The sequence below is a fragment of the Vombatus ursinus genome, unplaced genomic scaffold, assembly GCF_900497805.2.
Source record: "Vombatus ursinus unplaced genomic scaffold, bare-nosed wombat genome assembly UNPS02014818.1, whole genome shotgun sequence".
NCBI classification, from domain to species: Eukaryota; Metazoa; Chordata; class Mammalia; order Diprotodontia; family Vombatidae; genus Vombatus; species Vombatus ursinus.
In genome coordinates, this window is record NW_020954596.1 from 70377598 (window position 1) to 70385545 (window position 7948).

Here is a 7948-nt window from a genome sequence, read left to right on the forward strand (position 1 = left end):
AACTTCTCCCTCTGCATAATTTCTTATTGCAAATAATATTCTATTATGTTCATTTTACATAATATGAATTTTTGTTTAAATATCATTTTTTGTTTTTATGTTATCTTCATTTCCAAATATATGCCTTCTTCTTCCCATACCAAGCATTCCTCTTAAAAAGAAAGATTCTTCTTAAGTTCAACAAAACTAAGTGTACAGTGTACAACCTTAGTCTGACATCCTTACTCTGACTGATCTTTAATTTCTCTCTCTCTTCTATCTGCTATTCTGCTGCCTACAAATATCCCATGTCTCCTCCTTCAATCCCCCATCAAAAAAAAAAATGATCCCTTGCTACCCATTATTCTACACTTCTCTTCCCTTTCTTGGCTAAATGCATTGAGCAAGTCATCTCTAATCAGTGCTTCCACTTCCTTTCCTTTCACTCTCTTCTTAATCCCCTGCTGTCTAGCTTCCAACCTCATCATTCCACTGAAACATGTCTCTCCAGTATACTGAGCATTTTTTAAATGCCAAATCTATGAACTTTTAAAAATTCCCTATCCTTCTTGACCTGACTATGGATTTTGACACTGTCAATTATCCTCTTCTTGATACTATCTTCTTTCTAGTTTGTTTGCTTGTTTGTTTTTTGACCCTGGTTCTCTTCCTGTTTTAATACTCTTTCTCAGTCATCTTTGCTGGATATTCATCCAGGCAGGGCCTACTAACCATAAGTATCCTCCTATGCTCTATCTTGGGCACCCGGCTCTTCTTCCTCTATACCATTTTGCTTGGTGATCTTATCAGCTCCAGTGCATAAAATTTAAAATTATCATCAACTATGTAGCTGAAATAATTTTCCAATCTTTATTCAGGACTAACCTATATATTAACATCCAATCTTTCATCTCCAACTTCCTATTGAGAATATTAAACTAGCCCATAGTCATCTTAAATTCAACAAGTTAAAAACTGAATTTATTATCTACTCCCTCCTAAATCATACCAAACTCTCCCCTCTTCATAACTCCTCTATCATTCTTAATGGCACCACTATTCAACCAGTCACATGGTCACAATCGAGGTGTCATCTTTGATTCTTCACACTCTCTTAGCTCCTGTATCAAACCAAATGCCAAGTCCTATTGATTCTCTCTCCATAACATCTCTTTATTTCTTTGTTTTTCTTCTCTGACACTACAATCACCTGGTAGTGGCACTTATTACCTCACATCTAGACTATCGTAATAGCATCTGATTAATCTCCTTGCCTTATGTCTCTTCCCATTCCATTCCATTCTCCACTCAGTTTCAATTATTTTCCTTTTAAAAATTTTCCTTTTATTTCTCAATTACATGTAAAAACAATTTTCAACATTTGATTTTTACAATTTTGGGGTTCCAAATTCTCTCTCTCTCTCCCCATGACCCTCCTCAATAAGGCAAACACTTTGATATACATTATATATGTGCAGTCATGAAAAAAACATATTGCCACACTAGCTATAATGAAGAAAAAAGCAAAAAAAGAGTAAAATGAGAAAATTATACTTCAATTTTCACTCAGAGTTCATCATTTCTCCCCCCCTCGACCTCCCCACCATGAAGGTGGATAGCATTTTTTGTCATTAGTCCACTGGAATTACTTAGGATCATTGTATAGCTGAGGATAGCTAAGTCTTTCACAATTGATCATTATACAATATTACTGTTACTATATATACTGTTCTCCTAGTTCTTCTCACTTCACTTCACATTAGCTCACATAAGTCTTTCCAAGTATTTCTGAAAGCATCCTGCCTTCCATTTTATTTCTTTAGAGCAATAGTGTTCCATCACAATCATATACCACAACTTGTTCAACCATTCTCCGATTGATGGACATCTCCTTAATTTCCAATTCTTTGCCACCACCAAAAGAGCTGATATAAATGTTTTTGTACATATAGGTCCCTTTCCTTTTCTTTGATCTCTTTGGGATACAGACCTAGTAGTGGCATTGCTGGGTCAAAGGGTAAGCCCATATTTATAGCTCTTTAGGCAGTTTAAATTTCTCTGCACAACTCCAACAGTCCATCAGTGTCCTAATTTTCACATCCCTTCTAAATATAACAAATCTTTTTTTTTTGTCATATTAGCCAATCTGATAGGTATGAGGTGGTACCTCATAGTTGTTTTAAATTGCATTTCTCTAATCAATAGTAATTTAGAGCATTTTTATATGACTATTGATAGCTTTTGATTTCTTCTTCTGAAAACTGTCCGTCCATATCTTTTGACCATTTGTCAACTGGAGGACGACTTGTGCTATCACAAATTTGAGTCAGTTCCCTATATATTTGAGAAATAAGGCCATTATCCGAGAAATGTAGCTCATAGCTCAAATCTCCTCTCCCCTTCCCTGTTTTCGGCTTTCCTTGTACTCTTGGATGAACTGGTTTTGTTTGTGTGAAATCTCTTTAATTTAATGTACTCAAAATGATCATTTTACAACTGGTAATACTTTCTTTGTTGTTTGGTCATAATTTATTCCCCTTATCCATAGATCTGACAGGTAAAGTACTTCACGGTTCCCTAATTTGCTGACTATATCACACATTATTTCTAAATCATGTACCAATTTTTACCTTATCTTGGTATAGAATGTGAGATGTTGGTCTATAATAGTTTCTGCTAAATTGCTTTCCAGTTTTCTCAGTGGTTTTTGTGAAATAGTGATTTTTTTTTCCGCAAAAGTTTGGATATTTGCATTTATCAAGCACTAGTTTACTATGGTCATTTACTACTTTGAACTGTGTACCTAATCTATTTCACTAATTTCACATTTTCTTAGCCATTACCATTCTATATTGATGATTACTGCTTTGCAATATAGTTTGAGATCCTGTACTGTTAGGCCATATTCCTTCACTTTTTTTTTCATTAATTCCCTTGGTATTCTTGACCTTTTGTTTTTCCAGATGAATTTTTGTGATTTTTCTCCCTAGCTCTCTAAAATAATTTTTGGTAGTTTGATTGATATGACATTGAATAATTAAATTAATTTAGGCAGAATTTTCATTATTAATATGTTAGCTCAGTCTAACCAATTACAAATTAACATTTTTCTAGTTATTTAAATCTGACTTTAATTGTGTGAAAAGTGGTTTATAATTGTGTCTACATAGTTGTTAGGTTTGTCTTGTCAGGTAAACTACCAAGTATTTCATATTGTCTATGGTTATTTTAAATGGAATTTCTCTTTGTATCCCCTTGTATACCCTTTGTATCCCCTCCTGTTAAGGAAGGTAGGTGATACAGTGGATAGAGTTTCAGGCATGAAGTCAGGAAGACTCATTTTCCTGAGTTCAATTCTGGACTCAGACACTTCCTAAGTTTGTAACTTTGGGCAAATCATTTAATCCTGTTTGCCTCATTTCCTCATCTGTAAAATGAGCTAGAGCAGAAAAAATGGCAAATCACTCCAGTATTTCTCTCAGGAAAACCCAAAATGTGGTCACAAAGAATCAGATACAGACAACTGTAAAAACTGAATAATAAAAACAATCTCTTCCTGCTGGACTTCGCTGGTAATATATACAAATGCTGATGATTTATGTGGTTTTATTTTATATCCTGCAACTTCGCTGAAATGTTTTCACTGATTCTCTAAGAAACTTCAAGTATACTATCATATCATATTCAAAGAGTGATTTTTTTTCTCATTACCTAATACCTTCAATTTATTTTTCTTTTCTTATTGCTATAGCTAGCATTTCTAGTAGAATATTGAATAACATTGGGGATAATGGACAACCTTGATTCACCCCTGATCTTATTGGGAAGGCTTCTAACTTATCAGCATTACAAAAAAAAAATGCTTGCTGACGGTTTTAGGTAGATACTAGTCATTATTTTAAGGAAAGGTCCATCTATTCCTATGTTTTCTAGAGTTTTTAATGGGAATGAAAGTCTCATTTTATCAAAGCTTTTTTTTCTGGTGTGACAGGCATGAGGCCATAACTCAGGAGGGACTATGGCATAACCAGAGGCAGGGAAGCTGCCTAAGGAGCAGAAATATGACTGGCAGCTGAGATCATGGGGTGATCATGGACTAGAAACTTTGGAATTTACTCATGTTTGCCTAATAAATGCAATAGCCACAGGAACGGAATTTCTGAGAAATCTGGTATTACCAGGTATTCTTTCATTTACAATTGTTGATGGAAATCAGGTTAGCAGAGAAGATGCTGAAAATATTTTTTTCTTTTCTTCAAAGAATAAGTATTGGAAAGAACCAAGCTCAAGCTGCCATGGAACTCTTACAAGAATTAAATTGTAATGTCTTTGGGAGTTTTGCAGAAGAAAGTCCAGAAAAACTCCTACACAATGATTCTTCATTTTTCTGTAGGTTTGTTGTGATGCAGTGACTCATTTGCCAGAAAGGACATTGCTACACTTAGCAGAAATCCTCTGGAAAGCTTGCATCCTTCTTTTGGTCTGTGGCACATATGGGTTGGCTGGTTATATGAGGATCATTATAAAAGAATATCCAGTAATAGAATCTCATCTAGATGATGCACTAGATCTTCAGCTGGATAAACTGTTTACTGAGCTAAGAGAACATATACAGTCCTTTGATTAGAAGGACTATACCCACACTCCATGGATTGTGATTGTAGCTAAGTATTTGGCCACCTGGAACTGGCTGGGTTGCCATTGGGGCAGCTGGGACTACTCACAGGTTGTAGTTTGCCCTTCATTCTCTCGAAGATGATCATGACATCAAGAAGATGATGGCATGACTTGCAGATGAATTGGATTTGAAGGAGAAGTGAGTCAAGGGATGGGCCCTTTAATATAAATACATAAATAAATAAACAGGGAGAGGAAGATCCTCAAGGTTGCTGCCCAAAAGATAAACAATTACTATTTATGTTCACTCTGAGCCAGGAGCTAAGTAGGTTTCAGCCATCAAAATTTACCTTCCTTTGGGCAGAACATCCTCAGGTAAGGGCATGATGACTGAAACCTACCTAGTTATTGTGTACTGGCTAGATTTCTTTCTTAAAGATCAAGTCCTAAACTCAGTTCGCTGGGGCTCTCATTGATTGGGCAACAATAGGTCCCTTCCCAAGCACCACTTAATGGTAACCTTTTGGGTCCTCCTGGCTCAGAATGAATGTAAATAGTAATTGTTTCTCTTTCTATTAAAGGGGCCATCACTTGACTCACTTCTTAAACAGGCCTATTCACTGAATGGGCCTTGTCTCACTCAAAGTGAGACCCAGAAAGACCTTAATTTAAAAAGGCCAAGGTCTCCTACTGCATCCTGGGCCATCTTTAGTCATCCTGATCTATGTCTGGTCACTGGACCCAGATGGCTCCAGAGGAGAGAGAAAGGTTGGTGATTTTGCACAGCCCTCCTTCCCTCAAATCCACTTCATCTGCAAGTCATGTCATTATCTTCCTGATGTCATGGTCATCTTTAAAAGAACGAACGACAAACCACACACAAGTATTAGGCACAGTGGTACAGTGATAAGAATGGACAAATACCTAAAACATACAAAGAGAAAAAAGGCTTTAGAGATTTCATTAGACAAAGTATTCTGGAAAATAAAAATGATGTTCCAGAAGATGAAGAAATTTTTAATAAGTTATTAAAAATGTGAATACAGCACTAAGTACTACTCAGATACCAAGCAGTTTTGAAAATAAATCTAATGATGATCACTGTAGCAATATCACTAGAGTCCAATGACCCTTTTGGATTTTGGCTTGGGCTTTTAGAGAATTTGTGGCAAGCAAGGAGTAAGGAAACTTATCTGTTTGAGGCACTATTTCTGATGTGATTGCAGATTCTGGGAAATTTATAAAATTACAAAATATTTACCACAAAGAAGCAAAGATGCTGCTACTGTGGGTAATCAGGCTGCCAAATTGCTTTCATCTATAGGTCAGGCACCAGAGTCCATTTCACAGAAAGAATTAAAATTACTCTGCAGCAATTCAGCATTTCTTTGACTGGTGAGGTGTTGATCCCTCACTGAAGAATATGGTTTGGACAGTTTCAGTAAGAATAAAATTAATTCCAGCATGGATAATCCAGATAGTGAAAGAGTATTGTACTTAATGCTTTGAGATGATGACAGATTCCAAAAACAATATGGAAGATATCCAAGAATTTATAGCTATCAAGTTGAAGATGATATAGGGAAATTGAAATCTTTCCTGACCAGTTTCCTTCAGGAATATGGCTTGTCTGTAATGATAAAAGATAATAATGTCCATGAATTGGTATGGAGCTGCTAAACCCCATATGATTGTTACATTCTTGGGAGGAGCTGCTGTTAAGGAAATTATCAAAATAATTCTCAGTCTGTAATTTTTAATAATACCTGTTTTTGCAGTGGCATGTTGCAAACCTCAGTATCTTTCTAGTTGTAGAAAAAATTACAATATGTTAACAGCTTGTTAATACTTGAAATTGCAATGGCCTTCAGATTATGCTAAGTTCTGCATAATTCTGTTAATACAGGGCTGCTAAACTGTTTCCTTAATTAACATTAACAATGATTTTTTTAAAAAGCTTTTTCTGAATCTATTGATGTATTCATATGATTTTTGTTATTGATATGATCAATTATGTTGCTAGTTTCCCTAATATTGAACCAAACCTGCATTCCTGGTATAAATCACACCTGGTCATGGTTTATGATCTTTGTGAAATGTTGTTATACTCACCTTACCACTATTTTATTTAAATTTTTGCATCAATATTCTTTAGGCAAATTGGTCCATAGTTTTCTTTCTCTGTTTTTATTCTTCCTGGTTTAGTATTAGCACCATATTTGTGTTGTAGATCAAATTTAGTAGGATTCCTTTTCTACCTATCTTTCCAAATATTTTATATAGTACTCGAATTAATTGTTCTTTAAATGCTTGGTAGAACTTACTTGTGAATCTATCTGGTCTTGGGGATTTTTTCTTAGGGAGCTCATTTATGGTTTGTTCCATTATTTTTTCCCTCTAAGGTAAGTTTACTGAAGTATTCTATTTCCTCTTCTTTTAATCTGGACAGTTTATATTTTTGTAAATGTACATCCATTCACTTAGGTTGTTAGATTTATTGGCATATAATTGGGCAAAACAGTTCCTAATAATTGCTTTACTTTAATCTTCATTCATTGCGAATTCACCTCTTTCATTTTTGATACTGGTAATTTACTTTTCTTCTTTCTTAATCAAATTAACCAGTGATTTATCTATTTTATTGATTTCAACAAATAAAACAATCAAATCAATAATCAAAACAAAGCAAAAAATATAAAAGTCTCTAATCTTCTTCTATGGACGATATGTGGAAAAATATGGATAAGAAATAAAAAAAGTGCTCCTGGAGAGTAAGTTTCCCAGATGTAGAGTTAGCCCTCATCATGGATACTGGATCTAGTAGTGAGGCTGAAACGCTTGGAGGAAATTACAAAGGTCCTCTTGTTAAGACCATAAATAGAAGTCTATCTTTTTGATATGAACATTTTACCAGTGTTGCTTTATGTTAATAAAACACAGACTACAAGGGTTCCAAAAAAAAAAAACTGTAAATGACTGTCACATACAGAGCTATGATAAGAAGCATGATGGGTGTGAGCAGGCTACAATTATATCAAATAAAGAACCTTAAAGAACAGTCATAAAAGATGTCACGAAGAAAATAAATGATAGGAAAGGAGGATTGGTTTGGTTTGTGGCAAGGATAATTGTTGTCAGAATGCTTCAGTGATACTCCCAATATTAGCCAATCAATCAACCAAAAAAAAAATAACAGTATTAAGCAACTGCTGTGTTCCAGGCATCATTTTAGGTGCTAGAGATACAAGTTCAGAGAATGAAACAATTCCTAGTTTCAGTAAGTACATATTCTAAATGTCAAGAGAAACCACGGAAGGACAATAGCACATAAATGTAAAACTCATGAGGACAT

General features: G+C 34.9%; 1 pseudogene; it reads left to right on the top strand.

The window, feature by feature from the left end:
* The first annotated feature begins 3997 nt into the window (after window positions 1-3997).
* Window positions 3998-6405, top strand: LOC114023383 (annotated as a pseudogene).
* Window positions 6406-7948: the final 1543 nt, after the last annotated feature.